The sequence below is a fragment of the Astyanax mexicanus genome, chromosome 18 (assembly GCF_023375975.1).
Source record: "Astyanax mexicanus isolate ESR-SI-001 chromosome 18, AstMex3_surface, whole genome shotgun sequence".
Lineage (NCBI taxonomy): Eukaryota > Metazoa > Chordata > Actinopteri > Characiformes > Acestrorhamphidae > Astyanax > Astyanax mexicanus.
The window spans coordinates 1,723,214-1,738,734 of NC_064425.1; the positions used below are offsets into that span (position 1 = coordinate 1,723,214).

Here is a 15,521-nt window from a genome sequence, read left to right on the forward strand (position 1 = left end):
AACTACAGGTCAATCATTAGCTACCGGCTCTTGTGTTGGCAGGCTAGTGTTTCTGTGAGCATGTGTTTGGTGTGTGTGTGTGTGTGTGTGGCTCGGTTCAGTCAGCAGGATGTCCTCTCAAATCACTTCCACTCAGCAGACGCTGCTGCAATTATACACTACACACTCGCAGATATGTCACTTTTGTTTTGCGTTTGATGGCTTCAAACAGGCCTGAGTTACTCATCTCACTTATCAGAGATAACCTACCAGCATCCTCAGTAAAATCACACCGGCATGAGGACTCGCTTCAGTCAACAGCTTAGACACTTAAAATAAACAATAACAACAATAATGATAATACATACATAAATACATTTTTCTCATATTATTTTGAAATATATATATATATATCAGTGGCGATTGCTCTAAGACTGCAAGGGAAGCTCAGCTTCCCCTAAAATGTAAAAAACGCGCTGAACTTAGTTCAGAATCAGCTTCTTATCACTGGTAACGCCGCGGCTTTCCTCTCACTCATTCCCGCAGCTTCACAGCGCTGCTTTAAACAGCGCACAGACTTCAATAGCGGAGCAAAGCGTGCGGCCAAACCAGACGAGTCATTGGATAAATGCTGGGCTTTGTCCCGCCCATCGGACGCTCAGCGTCTCTGGGGGTCTATGGGGCAGTGGGCTGGCCTCGGCCGGCCCGGATGCTCAGCTTCTGCGTGATGATTGGATGATCTGTCTGAGGCGGAGTCCCTTTTTGATTGACAGCGAAATGAGCGAATCAGCGATCTTTTAGTGTAAAAATCCATTTGATAGTCTTCCTTACGAAGAAAAACTTAAGAGTTAAACAGCAGCAGGGCAGATCAACTGCTCAGATTAATTTAGTGTAAAAGGTGGGAAAAGTAACAGGTATTTTCAGCTGTTCTGGGATGATAAAGTGAGCTGGCTGATGAAGGGCTGTAACAAATAAAATGTACTGATGGCCATTCCTCTTGATGAAACCATCTCAGGACATAAATGAACAGGGGCCAGTAGTAAGTATTGTGTTATTATTAAAAATAATTTAAATAATTTAAATTAATAAAGGGATTATTTAAGGAAATTAAAAAGGAAATAAATTTACCTGCATTTTTTTCCTTTACCAACTTTAAAGCTTTTGCGTAATGTGATCATTTTATGTTTATTCATGTCATAGCGTCGTTTTTTATGTAATTGTTCAATGTAAAGGATGGGTACCTTTTTGTTGTGTAGTGAAAACTTGAAAATAATGCCTTTTGTTTACAAAAAAAAAACATCTTAGGGAGAGTAGAATTTACGTATAAATAAAACTACATATGTTAAGATGTATATATATATATAGTTCAGCATGAAGTGCACTTCAAAATAATATGAGAAAAATGTATTTTTATTCGTATCATACTTACAAAAGTAACTGTGGAAATCTCTAGTTCCAGCCCACATGGGCCTTCACTATAAGAAGAATTTGGGTTGAACAAAACTGTGATGCTACAAGCCACACACATATATTTATATATATATATATATATATATATATATATATATATATATATATATACATATATATATTGTTGTCTAATGAAAAACAAGTGTCTCCAAAACAGCAACATTACAGGAGAGAGAAAAAACTTTCTAAACTTTCAAAGCAACTTTATTTCAGGTCATTTTGGATTATTTCTATTGGTCTGTTCATCAAAAAAAGCCACAGTGTAAGAAACTATTTGTCTGCTCATATTATGTAGTAAACCAAAAATCGACCAAAATGGAGATACTTGTTTTTCATTGGACAGCAACGATATAGCTGTGTGGTTTGATTTGGAGACATGTCTGTTTAGCTATCTAAACATGGCTGAGCTGAGTGAAACGATTTGGGGCTCCTGGATAATCATTCGGGGCTGTAGCCCCGGAAGCCCAGGAAGCCCAGGCCAGGTGACGCCACTGTGCTCAACTCTCTGAATGTAGCCTCATTTAGTAAAAACAGTTTTATTGCTTAATCCTGGACATGAAAGTCACACATTACAATAACATTTAAAAACTTTACATTCTTTATTCAGTGAAAGCAAGGAAGTAATTTCTTGTTTTCCAATTTTGCTGTGTGGCTTGTAGTCATCACAGTGTCGTTCAACACAGATTCTTCTTATAGTGAAGCCCCATGAGGGCCTGGAACTAGAGATTTCCACCGTTACTTTTGTTAGTATGATATGTGTTGACTTCTCCATAGTTCTCCTGTGAGCACTGCCCAGTTTAGGCTCTCTAAAATGTGTTCCAGTGCTTAAAGGTTCTGGACAGAGACTGGGCAGCAAAGCCCTGACTTCTAACCTCTACTGGAGAGCATGAAAGCTGTGGAGCTACCCTGCTGGCAGTGACTCGGCAAGCTGTCTTTCAAAGGCCTTTTCTAAACACTCTCCCAAAGGCACTGTTGGCTCCAGTAGGAAAACCTGCTTGGTGGATTTAGAGACTCAGAGAACAGGACTGGTAGATGTGATGAAGCTGCTGTAAGTATCTCAGCTGCTGCTAAAGGTAGCTGCCCGTGCTTTACAGAGCTCAGAATGCTTATAGATATAGATAAAGTCATAGCTAGAATATGTGCTAAATATGGTGCTCTTGCTATAATGGGAATATTTAGCATACTTAGCATGTGCTGATGGCTTCTGCAATAACCTCCAGGTATTGGGCGTGCACTCTTGGTAGAATTTTATCTCTTGCAATCTATGATTAACTTCACTTTGTGAATATGTTAAAGGTGTCATTCCACTAAAATCCACTTTTTCTTATTGTTTGTGAAATACAGCAGGTCTCTCTGACCTCTTCCTGACTGTCTGCAGCAACTAGTAAAAGAAAATATTCAGAAAAACACAAACGAGTCAATCAGGAAAAGCACCATGTCTACATCAACCCGTGAATTTGTATTCATGGCCCCGCCCACCTTGACTCGCGACCACCCACAGACAGCAGAGCTAAAGCCGGGCAGCGACGCCGTCTCGTCAGATAGGAGGAGCTAACAGCGCTAGAAACAGCATGCAGTTCATTCCTGTGTTATTTGTGCGAATAACACATCAGTGTTTATAAACTTTACCCAGTAATTCAGAGCTAAGAAACAAATGGTTAGAATTAGTCTATGGAGGAAAAACACCACCAGCCAAGTACAATTGAGATAGGTAGGTGTTTAGATGTTTAGAACAGTTACAGTACTATTTACACTAGTTAAAAGTACAAATCCACCCTGAAGTGGATTATTACTTTCTGGACCTAGACTACCCACCTCTGTGAGTTTAAGTAACTATAGGTTTAAATAGGATCTCCGGTGGATTTGGTGTTTTACACAGACTCTGAGACTAGGTCAGTGGCTGAACTAAACTGCACTTAGCAGGGTTATATTACACATGTTGTAAAGTAACATATGACATTGCAAAGACTGTTATTAATTAGTGTAAAAATTTATTTATTTTAAAACGATTCTAACTGCTGTTTGTCTTGTTGACTCCTGGTGTTGCAGTGCTGTTAAATATTCATAATCAAGAGCTAAAATCCTATTGTTTTTCCCTGCCCACTCCTCCACCGGACTAAATCAGCATTATACTGGATCACCGGTATACTAGACACAACTAGACATTTTAAAATGAATGAAAAAAACGATGCAATGAGACGTTTAACGTTTAATGTTTCAAATGTTGGGAAATACAGCCTACACTGTATAGGAATGTGATCCCAGGTCCTCTTCCTCTTAAGTGCATTGTAGTATCTTGTCCTGGGGCTCTGTAGTTTCATTGCTCGCATCCTGCAAGATCCTTCCTCTCGTATCTTTGTTTTTCCCTCCTGGACTAAGCAGTACTCCTCATTCCCTTTGGTGGTGTCAGTGTGAGATATGCTGTACCCTGAGTCACCATTCCCGCCAGCCTGTTGTGACAGAGCCTCACTTCTATCCACTGAAAAGTTCCTCCTCCTCCTCCTCCTCCCTGTCCTCACCTCAACTCCAGCTGACTCTTTATGATGCAAACCCTCTTAAGCTCTTGTCAGTTTAGACTCCAAGTTCAACGGCTTTAGAGGCAGTTGCTGTGTTTTACTACCAGTGAGATGTAGTTCAGGTTTCTGGGCAGACCCAGACATCTTCTGAGGTAGATACTGACTTTCCTCTGAAAGGAAATCCAAATTGACGCTTGGTAGAGTCTACTGGAAGTGTCCACAGGATTTACAGTGGGCAGAATGGCATGGCGGACCTCTCTTGCCCTATATTTTCTTAGCAGATCATACCAGCCTAGTGAATTTAGCTTCCTATCTTGGTTGAGGTGGTTTGATTGAATGCTTTGTCCTTTAGGTTAGTGGCAAAAGCTGTGTCTAGAATCTTTTCTGGCTTCTTAAAGCTCTTTTTCCATCGTTTTTTCATTCGTTTTAAAACGTCTATTTGTGTCTCTAGTATCTCTAGTATGCTCCGGTGATCCAGTATAACTCTGCTTTAGTCCGGTGGAGAAGTGTACAGAGGAAAACGATAGGATTTCAGCTCTTGCTCATAAATATTTATACATGCAAACATATCGCCTCTGATTGGCTAACAGCACTGCGACACCAGGAGGCAGCAAGACAACATTTTTACACCAATAACAGTCTTTGCAATGTCATATGTTTTATTTACAACATGTGTGATAATGCCCGGCTAAGTGCAGTTCAGCCTATACTGACCTAGTCTTAGAGTCTCTGTAAAACACCAAATCCACCGGAGATCCTATTTAAACCTATAATTACTTACACACAGAGGCGGGTAATCCAGGTCCAGAAAGTAAAAAATACACGTTTAACTAGTGTAAACAGAATTGTTCAAGACATCCAAACACCTACTTATCTCAATTCTACTTGGCTGGTGGTGTTTTTTCTCCATAGACTAATTCTAACCATTTGTTTCTTAGCTCTGAATTACTGGGTAAAGTATATAAACACTGATGTGTTATTCGCACAAATAATACAGGAATAAACTGCATGCAGTTTCTAGCGCTGTTAGCTCCTCCTGTCTGATGAGATGGCGTCGCCGCCCGGCTTCAGCTCTGTCTCTGGGCGGTCCCGAGCCGAGGTGGGCGGAGCCATGAATATTAATTTACTAGATTATAAGGTGCACTGTCTATTTTTAATAAAATTAAAGGATTTTAAGTGCACCTTATAGTCCTAAATAATACAGTATGTTTTACAGTATTACAGTATTACCATACAGAATCAATATCACAGGAATGGGGTGTGCTGGTGTATCTTATATTTATCCGAACCTCGCACCATCTTGTGCACGCTTTCTTCAGTAGAGAAAAGTGTAGTAGTGTAACAGTCAGCAGCCTGTAATTCTAATGGGGATTTCATCAGTGCAGGCTGTACCAGCGTGTGTGGAATACTGCTAAAGGCATTTTCTAGGTTCAGCCACTGGGCAAACAGGCTATATTTACACCATGTACAGTGCCCGCCGTGATTATTGGCACATCTCTTTAATATATGATTTTAGGCTTTTTTTAAAGGTCTAAAATCCATTTTTTCTTGTTCTATGTAAAATACAGTAGATCTTTCTGAATTGTTTATGATGCTGCACATGAAACTCTTCCTCATCCTCCATTGTCTGCAGTAGCTAGTAAAATACAAAACAATGGATTGAGACCTTTAAATTATTTTTAAAGCAATATAGGACAATGCAAAAGAGAGAAAAAGACATCCTTTACCTCAAGTGCATTTAAAAATGCCACATTAAAAAATAATTTATTTACTTAAAATCTTATGTGCCACAATTATTGGCACCCCTGACTTATTTTTTAAGTATTTTCCAGTTTATGCTGCTCCAAACCATTATAGTGCTAAACTACACACAGGGTTCTTGCACCTACATTTTAAAAGTCAAATGTAATGCTTTTAAAGACCTTTATAAATATAATTTAAGACCCAAAAATGTAGTTATAATTCTTTTGGGAGAAAATAATTTATTGTATTGGAAACCTCCGCTAATCTTAGTTCTCTTCCGGGTAGCTTAGCTAACCCGCTGGTAAGACCAATATGTTAGCTAGCTCTATGCTAACCTTAGTTCTCTCCTCAGTAACATAGCTAGCTCACCGCTAATGTAAGAATGTTAGCTAGCTCTCCGCTAACCTTAGTTCTCTCCTCGGTAACTAGCTAGCTCACCGCTAATGTTAGCTAGCTCTCCACTAACCTTAGTTCTCTCCTCGGTAACTAGCTAGCTTGCCGCTAATTTTAGCTAGCTCTCTGCTAACGATAGTTCTCTCCCTGGATTAGATGTTTTCGGGCGGGCCACTTTTTTCCCACTGCCATTAAATGCACCATCCAAAAAATGTAATACCTACAGCAGATTTACAGTAAATTTAGGACAATTTAAGACCCTAATTACCATAAGAGAAATAAGAGATCCAGTTAAAAGACAGAGAGAGTCAGAGAGAGAGGGAGATATACAGGCCGGGTTTTCTCAGGCTGAGAAAGAGAGGGAGATACACAGGCTGTTTTTTTCTCAGGCTGAGAGAGAGAGGGAGATATACAGGCAGATTTTTCTCAGTCTGAGAGAGATAGGGAGATATACAGGCTGTTTTTTCTCAGGCTGAGAGAGATAGGGAGATATACAGGCAGATTTTTCTCAGGCTGAGAGAGATAGGGAGATATACAGGCTGTTTTTTCTCAGGCTGAGAGAGAGAGATGGAGATATACAGGCTGTTTTTTCTCAGGCTGAGACAGATAGGGAGATATACAGGCTGTTTTTTCTCAGGCTGAGAGAGATAGAAAGATATACAGGCAGTTTTTTCTCAGGTTGAGAGAGAGAGGGAGATATACAGGCTGTGTTTTCTCAGGCTGAGAGAGAGGGAGATATACAGGCTGTTTTTTCTCAGGCTGAGAGAGAGAGGGAGATATACAGGCAGATTTTTCTCAGGCTGAGAAAGAGAGGGAGATACACAGGCTGTTTTTTCTCAGGCTGAGAGAGAGAGGGAAATCTACAGGTGAGTTTTTTCTCAGGCTGAGAGAGAGAGGGAGATATACAGGCAGATTTTTCTCAGTCTGAGAGAGATAGGGAGATATACAGGCTGTTTTTTCTCAGGCTGAGAGAGATAGGGAGATATACAGGCTGTTTTTTCTCAGGCTGAGAGAGATAGGGAGATATACAGGCAGATTTTTCTCAGTCTGAGAGAGAGAGGGAGATATACAGGCTGTTTTTTCTCAGGCTGAGAGAGATAGGGAGATATACAGGCTGTTTTTTCTCAGGCTGAGAGAGATAGGGAGATATACAGGCTGTTTTTTCTCAGGCTGAGAGAGATAGGGAGATATACAGGCAGATTTTTCTCAGGCTGAGAGAGAGAGGGAGATATACAGGCTGTTTTTTCTCAGGCTGAGACAGATAGGGAGATATACAGGCTGTTTTTTCTCAGGCTGAGAGAGATAGGGAGATATACAGGCTGTCTTTTCTCAGGTTGAGAGAGAGAGAGGGATATATACAGGCTGTGTTTTCTCAGGCTGAGAGAGAGGGAGATATACAGGCTGTTTTTTCTCAGGCTGAGAGAGAGAGGGAGATATACAGGCTGTTTTTTCTCAGGCTGAGAGAGATAGGGAGATATACAGGCTGTTTTTTCTCAGGCTGAGAGAGATAGGGAGATATACAGGCTGTTTCTCAGGCTGAGAGAGAGAGGGAGATATACAGGCTGTTTTTTCTCAGGCTGAGAGAGATAGGGAGATATACAGGCTGTTTTTTCTCAGGCTGAGAGAGATAGGGAGATATACAGGCTGTTTTTTCTCAGGCTGAGAGAGATAGGGAGATATACAGGCTGTTTTTTCTCAGGCTGAGAGAGAGAGGGAGATATACAGGCTGTTTTTTCTCAGGCTGAGAGAGATAGGGAGATATACAGGCAGTTTTTTCTCAGGTTGAGAGAGAGAGGGAGATATACAGGCTGTGTTTTCTCAGGCTGAGAGAGAGGGAGATATACAGGCTGTTTTTTCTCAGGCTGAGAGAGAGAGGGAGATATACAGGCAGATTTTTCTCAGGCTGAGAAAGAGAGGGAGATACACAGGCTGTTTTTTCTCAGGCTGAGAGAGAGAGGGAAATCTACAGGTGAGTTTTTTCTCAGGCTGAGAGAGAGAGGGAGATATACAGGCAGATTTTTCTCAGTCTGAGAGAGATAGGGAGATATACAGGCTGTTTTTTCTCAGGCTGAGAGAGATAGGGAGATATACAGGCTGTTTTTTCTCAGGCTGAGAGAGATAGGGAGATATACAGGCAGATTTTTCTCAGTCTGAGAGAGAGAGGGAGATATACAGGCTGTTTTTTCTCAGGCTGAGAGAGATAGGGAGATATACAGGCTGTTTTTTCTCAGGCTGAGAGAGATAGGGAGATATACAGGCTGTTTTTTCTCAGGCTGAGAGAGATAGGGAGATATACAGGCAGATTTTTCTCAGGCTGAGAGAGAGAGGGAGATATACAGGCTGTTTTTTCTCAGGCTGAGAGAGATAGGGAGATATACAGGCTGTTTTTTCTCAGGCTGAGAGAGAGAGGGAGATATACAGGCTGTTTTTTCTCAGGCTGAGAGAGATAGGGAGATATACAGGCTGTTTTTTCTCAGGCTGAGAGAGATAGGGAGATATACAGGCTGTTTTTTCTCAGGCTGAGAGAGATAGGGAGATATACAGGCTGTTTTTTCTCAGGCTGAGAGAGAGAGGGAGATATACAGGCTGTTTTTTCTCAGGCTGAGAGAGAGAGGGAGATATACAGGCTGTTTTTTCTCAGGCTGAGAGAGAGGGAGATATACAGGCTGTTTTTTTCTCAGGCTGAGAGAGATAGGGAGATATACAGGCAGATTTTTCTCAGTCTGAGAGAGAGAGGGAGATATACAGGCTGTTTTTTCTCAGGCTGAGAGAGAGAGGGAGATATACAGGCAGATTTTTCTCAGTCGGAGAGAGATAGGGAGATATACAGGCTGTTTTTTCTCAGGCTGAGAGAGATAGGGAGATATACAGGCAGATTTTTCTCAGTCTGAGAGAAAGAGAGGGAGATATACAGGCTGTTTTTTTCTCAGGATGAGAGAGAGAGGGAGATATACAGGCTGTTTTTTCTCAGGCTGAGAGAGATAGGGAGATATACAGGCGAGTTTTTCTCAGGCTGAGAGAGAGAGGGAGATGTACAGGCTGTTTTTTCTCAGGCTGAGAGAGATAGGGAGATATACAGGCTGTTTTTTTCTCAGGCTGAGAGAGATAGGGAGATATACAGGCTGTTTTTTCTCAGGCTGAGAGAGAGAGGGAGATATACAGGCTGTTTTTTCTCAGGCTGAGAGAGAGAGGGAGATATACAGGCTGTTTTTTCTCAGGCTGAGAGAGATAGGGAGATATACAGGCTGTTTTTTCTCAGGCTGAGAGAGAGAGGGAGATATACAGGCGGGTTTTTCTCAGGCTGAGAGAGAGAGGGAGATATACAGGCTGTTTTTTCTCAGGCTGAGAGACAGGGAGATATACAGGCTGTTTTTTCTCAGGCTGAGAGAGATAGGGAGATATACAGGCTGTTTTTTCTCAGGCTGAGAGAAAGAGGGAGATATACAGGCTGTTTTTTCTCAGGCTGAGAGAGAGAGGGAGATATACAGGCTGTTTTTTCTCAGGCTAAGAGAGAGAGGGAGATATACAGGCGAGTTTTTCTCAGGCTGAGAGAGAGAGGGAGATATACAGGCTGTTTTTTCTCAGGCTGAGAGAGAGAGGGAGATATACAGGCGAGTTTTTCCTCAGGCTGAGAGAGAGAGGGAGATATACAGGCTGTTTTTTCTCAGGCTGAGAGAGAGAGGGAGATATACAGGCAGATTTTTCTCAGTCTGAGAGAGAGAGGTAGATATACAGGCTGTTTTTTCTCAGGCTGAGAGAGATAGGGAGATATACAGGCTGTTTTTTCTCAGGCTAAGAGAGAGAGGGAGATATACAGGCGAGTTTTTCTCAGGCTGAGAGAGAGAGGGAGATATACAGGCTGTTTTTTCTCAGGCTAAGAGAGAGAGGGAGATATACAGGCGAGTTTTTCTCAGGCTGAGAGAGAGAGGGAGATATACAGGCGAGTTTTTCTCAGGCTGAGAGAGAGAGGGAGATATACAGGCTGTTTTTTCTCAGGCTGAGAGAGAGAGAGAGAGAGATACAGGCTGTTTTTTCTCAGGCTGAGAGAGAGAGAGAGATATACAGGCTGTTTTTTCTCAGGCTGAGAGAGAGAGGGAGAGAGAGAGTGAATGAATGGCAGGGGAGGCTCCAGGTTCTTAATCGCCATCAGCTTCAACAGCTCTGATTGCTGTAAATGAGAGCTCATTCCTGTCCTGATTCCGCCGCTGTCTCTGATCATTCAATCCAATGAGCTTCTTTCAGGTTTGATGTCTCTGTCTGAGTGAGTCATTCTATCTTTGTTTACCCCTACTTTCTCTGATTTCCACATCTATAGAGAAGCATTACGCGGGTTAAAGCCTCTAAGTGATGGAACAGGTTGAGTGACAGTCGTGAAGAGCATGTTAAACTCGGAGTAGAAAGCCTAAAAACTAGCGATGCTCAATGATTTAAGAGCCATATTTGCATCCATGTGGTTAAATTAAGAAACAGGACTGCAGGCCATTGTTAAGAAGGCTTCATGATGCATACAAAAGCATTAATGACAGCTACAATTAACCATATTTTAGGCACTATAAGGCGCACTATCAATAATCGTCTATTTTCTGGTCTGTTTTAATACATAAGGTGCACTGGATTATAAATTGCATTATAAGAGACACTATAAGGAACTTTTATTTTAGCTGGTCTCACAGCTGGGTGGTGGTGGTGGGGGGGTGTTGCTAACTAAGTTAAGTAAAGCTAAGCTAAATGAACAGAACTGTAACAAAAAAGACTTTCTTTTAAAGTTAAATGAGCGTTAAATTAAAAGATTTTACCAAGGATATCGTTATTGCGAAAATACCATAAAACATTGTGATATTATTTTAGGGTCATATTGCCCACCCCTAATTTTAAGAGCATCTACATTAGAGCTTCACAACACATTCATAAGCATTGAATAGCGTATTCATAAAGTATTACTTAAATATTTATGAATAGCTTGTGGCAATACAACAACATAAGACATTTTATAAGATTCAGCAGTCTAAAATAACCAATTTTGAATGGCAAACACTCAAAGTCGATTATATCAGACTGTAGCCTGCTTCTAACGCTGGCGAGCACTGCTGGAGCAGCATTAACATTAGCCACTAAGCGCTAGTTCTTTTGCTGTTCAAACGAGAGTATATCAGACTGTAGTCTGCTGCTAACCCCAGCTAGCACTGCTGGAGTACCATTAGCATTAGCTGCTAACTGTGCTAAGCGCTGGCACTTTCACCGTTCAGAGGTGAGTATATCGGACTGTAATCTGTGTGTTTACCGTGTTAAAACAAGCTACGAGGGATGCTAGCTAATATCACCCTGGCTTACTAGAGCACTCAGGGTTCCTTAGTGTAGCGCTGTCAGGTGGCTAGAAGTTAGCTGCTAATGCTAAAGCTAATGCTGCACTCAGCCTTGGTGGAAATCAGGAAATTTAAGCTTACTGAAAATAAGCGGAAGTGCTTTACTCACCCAAATAAACAGTTTTCAGGAGAGAAATCTGTGTAGATTAACATCCAGCACTCGTTTAACTTTTTAAAAAAATGATTTTTTAAAGAATTACAGCTTTGTTTATGTAGCTTAGCTTAGCTTTACGCGACTCGCCACCCAGTCTGCTGTACTAGAATTAAAACTTGGTGACACCAATGTTCCTTACTAGTGTCGCATAATGTGTCTTAGTGCGAAGAACACAGTATAAACTAAAGTGTGATTCAGAAAGTTAATTAAATACAAATGGAATTACTAAAGGAATAGATTCTGCACTTTTACGTATACACAGAATAGCAAAACAACAAAGAGTACTGAGGATTTTATGAGTGAATGGGAACAGAGCGTGGTAATGCAGTTTCTCTGTTTAGCAGATAAAGGAAATCCCAATCTGTAAAGATAAAACTAACAATAGCACCTGACTCATAGCAACAAATGCCACAAAATAATTAAATCTATGTTCATCTCATTAAGTCCACATAACTTATAAAAAAACCCTTTTAACCGTGTTAATGTGTTTCTGTAGGAGCTGCAGGTCTCAGAAAGGACGGGCAGTAACCAAGGCAACTAAACAGGCCCTGAGAGTCGGGTCCTCGTACGCACTGACTCCCGAGGCTCTAAAAGATGACACTGCTTTCTATTTTCAGCTTCTGCGAGTAAACTGTTTACTACACATTCATTCACTGTTATATAAGAGCCTTTTTCTGTGATCAGATCAGAGTTTTATTATCATCACACGTCCCTGAAAAACGAAAGAGGATGAGGGGAACGCGGCACCACTTAGACTGAGAGAGGACTGAGAGAGGACTTACTGGATTTCATCTGTTTTTATTTGTATTCGAGTCTGAATTTTACACTACGTTCAACTACACTACAGTACGTTCAAAAAGTGCTAATAGTGGGTGGGGCAGCCTGTTGCTTGATACATTACTTTAGAATTCATGCAATACCGGTATGTACACTGACCATCAAGATGGATGGATAGGTGGGTGGGTGGATGGATGTATGGATGGATGGATAGTAGGTAGGTAGGTAGATAGATTGGTAGGAAGGTAGGTAGGTAGGTAGGTAGGTAGACAGATTGGTGGGTGGGTGGATGTATGTATGGATGAATGTATGTATGAATGGTTGGATGGATGAATAGATGCATGGATTGATAGGTAGATTGAAAGATAGGTAGGTGGATGGATGGTTGGTTGGTTAGTTGGTTGGTAGATAGGGTAGTAGGTAGGTTGCTTGGTTGGTAGATAGGTAGGTTGGATGATAGGTAGATAGATTTGTTGGTAGATTGGAAGGTTGGTAGGTGGGTAGATGGGTGAATTGATATATGGATGCATGGATAGGTTGGTGGGTGAGTTTATAGATAGGTGAGTAGGTAGGTTGGTAGATAGGTAGGTCGATAGATTGGTTGGTAGGTCGATAGATTGGTTGGTAGGTAGGTAGATGGATTGGTTGGTAGGTAGATAGATTGGTTGGTAGGTAGATAGATTGGTTGGTAGGTAGGTAGATGGATTGGTTGGTAGGTTGATAGATTGGTTGGTAGGTAGATGGATTGGTTGGTAGGTAGATAGATTGGTTGGTAGGTAGATAGATTGGTTGGTAGGTAGGTTGATAGATTGGTTGTAGGTAGATGGATTGTTTGGTAGGTAGATGTATTGGTTGGTTGGTAGATAGATTGGTTGGTAGGTATATAGGTTGGTTGGCAGGTAGGTAGATTGGTAGGTAAGCAGGTTGATTGGTAGACAGGTAAGTAGGTAGGTAGGTAGGTGGATGGATGGATGGGTGGGCAGGCAGGCAGGCAGATAGATAAAGGCAGTAGGTAAAACTGGAAACATTGTATTTGAAGTGCATCTACATTAAAACTGCGCATTGCAGCAAACTAACCACAATAACTAACAATACAAATAGTATAAACGACAAAATAGTAATAATATATTTATAAATAGTGAAACATATTGTACATAGAACATATAATCTTAATAAGCTGGGGTTAGCAGCAGGCTATAGACTGATAATGCTCCACTCTGAACAGTGAAAGAGCTAGCGCTTAGAACAGTTAGCTCTCCTTACAACCTGACTGGTAGAATTCACACATAAGGAGCAGCAGATTATAAGGCACAGTGTTGATTTTCAGAAAAAATAAAGGATTTTATAAGCACCTTATAGTGCAAAAAATACAGTACTCTTTATTAGTGAAGTTCTAAGTTGTTGTTTTCAGTAGGAATGGATAGGCACTGTGAAGTATAACATTCAGAAAGCACTTTTATTTTATTTGATCAGAAATGCTGGAGTAGTATTTTCTGGGATTTAGCAGACTTCAAGCACAGTCTTATAGATGAATCCAATTACTCACAGTGTGCTTCTGTGATTCATTACACACAAAACATTACAAATTCAACGGATTGTCTATTAAAACTGAAGCCTAATTGGCTGAGCCGTGTCTGAAGCTGTTTAAAGCCGTGTTTCCTTATTTCCTTCTTCTATGGCGGATTTGTAGAGCCCTAGTGTTTTGTTTAATAGACGTACATTTTTTGAATATAACACTGTGTATTTTATTGCCTTTTCTTTGTTGATATGTCATAATATAATCACTGTAACGCTGCCTGTTTACTGCCGCTCTGCTCTGTGCCAAGCTGCAGCCTGGGCTGCTGATAACAGAAATATTACAAACATATCTGTGTGTGATATTATGCCTTATTTGTGCAGCTGTACTATAACCATAAGAATTGAGCCAATAGGTTTCTATATACAGTCTGCTGTGAGTACAAATGTTTGTGGACTCTTTTTATGAATGCATTCAGCTACTTTAAGATACACACACTTAAGAGTCACTGACACTGATGTACAAATTAAAGTATTGCCAAAAGAATAGGACTTTATTGTCCAGATAAACATGAATATATTTGGCACTATACCTATAACTATATGTACTGTATGTGAATTACTACCATATTCTTCACACTCTAAGGTGCATCGGATTATAAGGTGCATTTTAAGAGACACAGTAAGGAATTTCTAATTCAGCAGGTCTTAGCGCTGGGGGGTGGTGGTGAGGGGTAGCTAACTAAGTTCAGTAAAGCTAAGTAGATAGGTAAACAAAACTGTAATAAAATAAAACTTTGTTTTAAAGTCAAACAAGTGCTGGATGTTAATCTGCACATATTTATCTTCTTAAACAGTTTATTTTGGGTAAACTGTAAAGTGCTTCCATTTATTTACAGTAAGCTTAGATTTCCAAATTTCTCCAGCACTAAGGTTGGAGCATTAGCATTAGCGGCTAACTGCTAGCTAATGCCATCCGACAGAGCTACACTGAGGAACACTGAGCGTTCTACCAGTCAGGTTTCGGATTCTCTTCAGCAGTATTAGCATTAGCCGCTAACCATGCTAAGTGCTAGTTCTTTCGCCGTTCAGAGGTAAATATTATCAGACTGTAGCCTGTGTGTTTACTGTGATAAAACAAGCTACACGGTACGAACCGCTAGCTAATATCACCCTGGCTTATTGAAACACTCAGGGTTCCTCAGTGTAGCTCTGTCAGGCGGCATTTACTAGCGCTAGTGGCTAGCTGCTAATACTAATGCTGCTGCTTGCTAATCCAGATAGGAAATCTAAGTTTACTGCACTTTACTCACCCAAATAAAAAGCTTAATTATTCAGGAATCCCTTCACACATAAACATAATCCATATATGGTTAGAAAGGGCGGAGCTTACTCTTTCTAAAAATAGTGATCACATCCCAGTGCGGTAAATCTAAATCTACAATAAACCCATTGAGAGAAACACCTAAAAAAATGAAAAATCTCCTTCCCCAACCAATATTATTTACCTTTAGTGCTTCAAACATATTTATATGATGTTTCAAACCAAATAATATCAGTAAATAAAGACTCAAAAGTGTCCACAGAAAAAACAGTGTGAAACTACCTGCT

At 40.7% G+C, this 15,521-nt stretch overlaps 1 protein-coding gene across 3 annotated transcripts in view; it reads right to left on the bottom strand.

The window, feature by feature from the left end:
• Positions 1 to 15,521, bottom strand: part of grik4 (glutamate receptor, ionotropic, kainate 4) — a 1,128,391-nt gene that overhangs the window by 638,368 nt on the left and 474,502 nt on the right. The gene's annotated exons all lie outside the window — the stretch shown is intronic.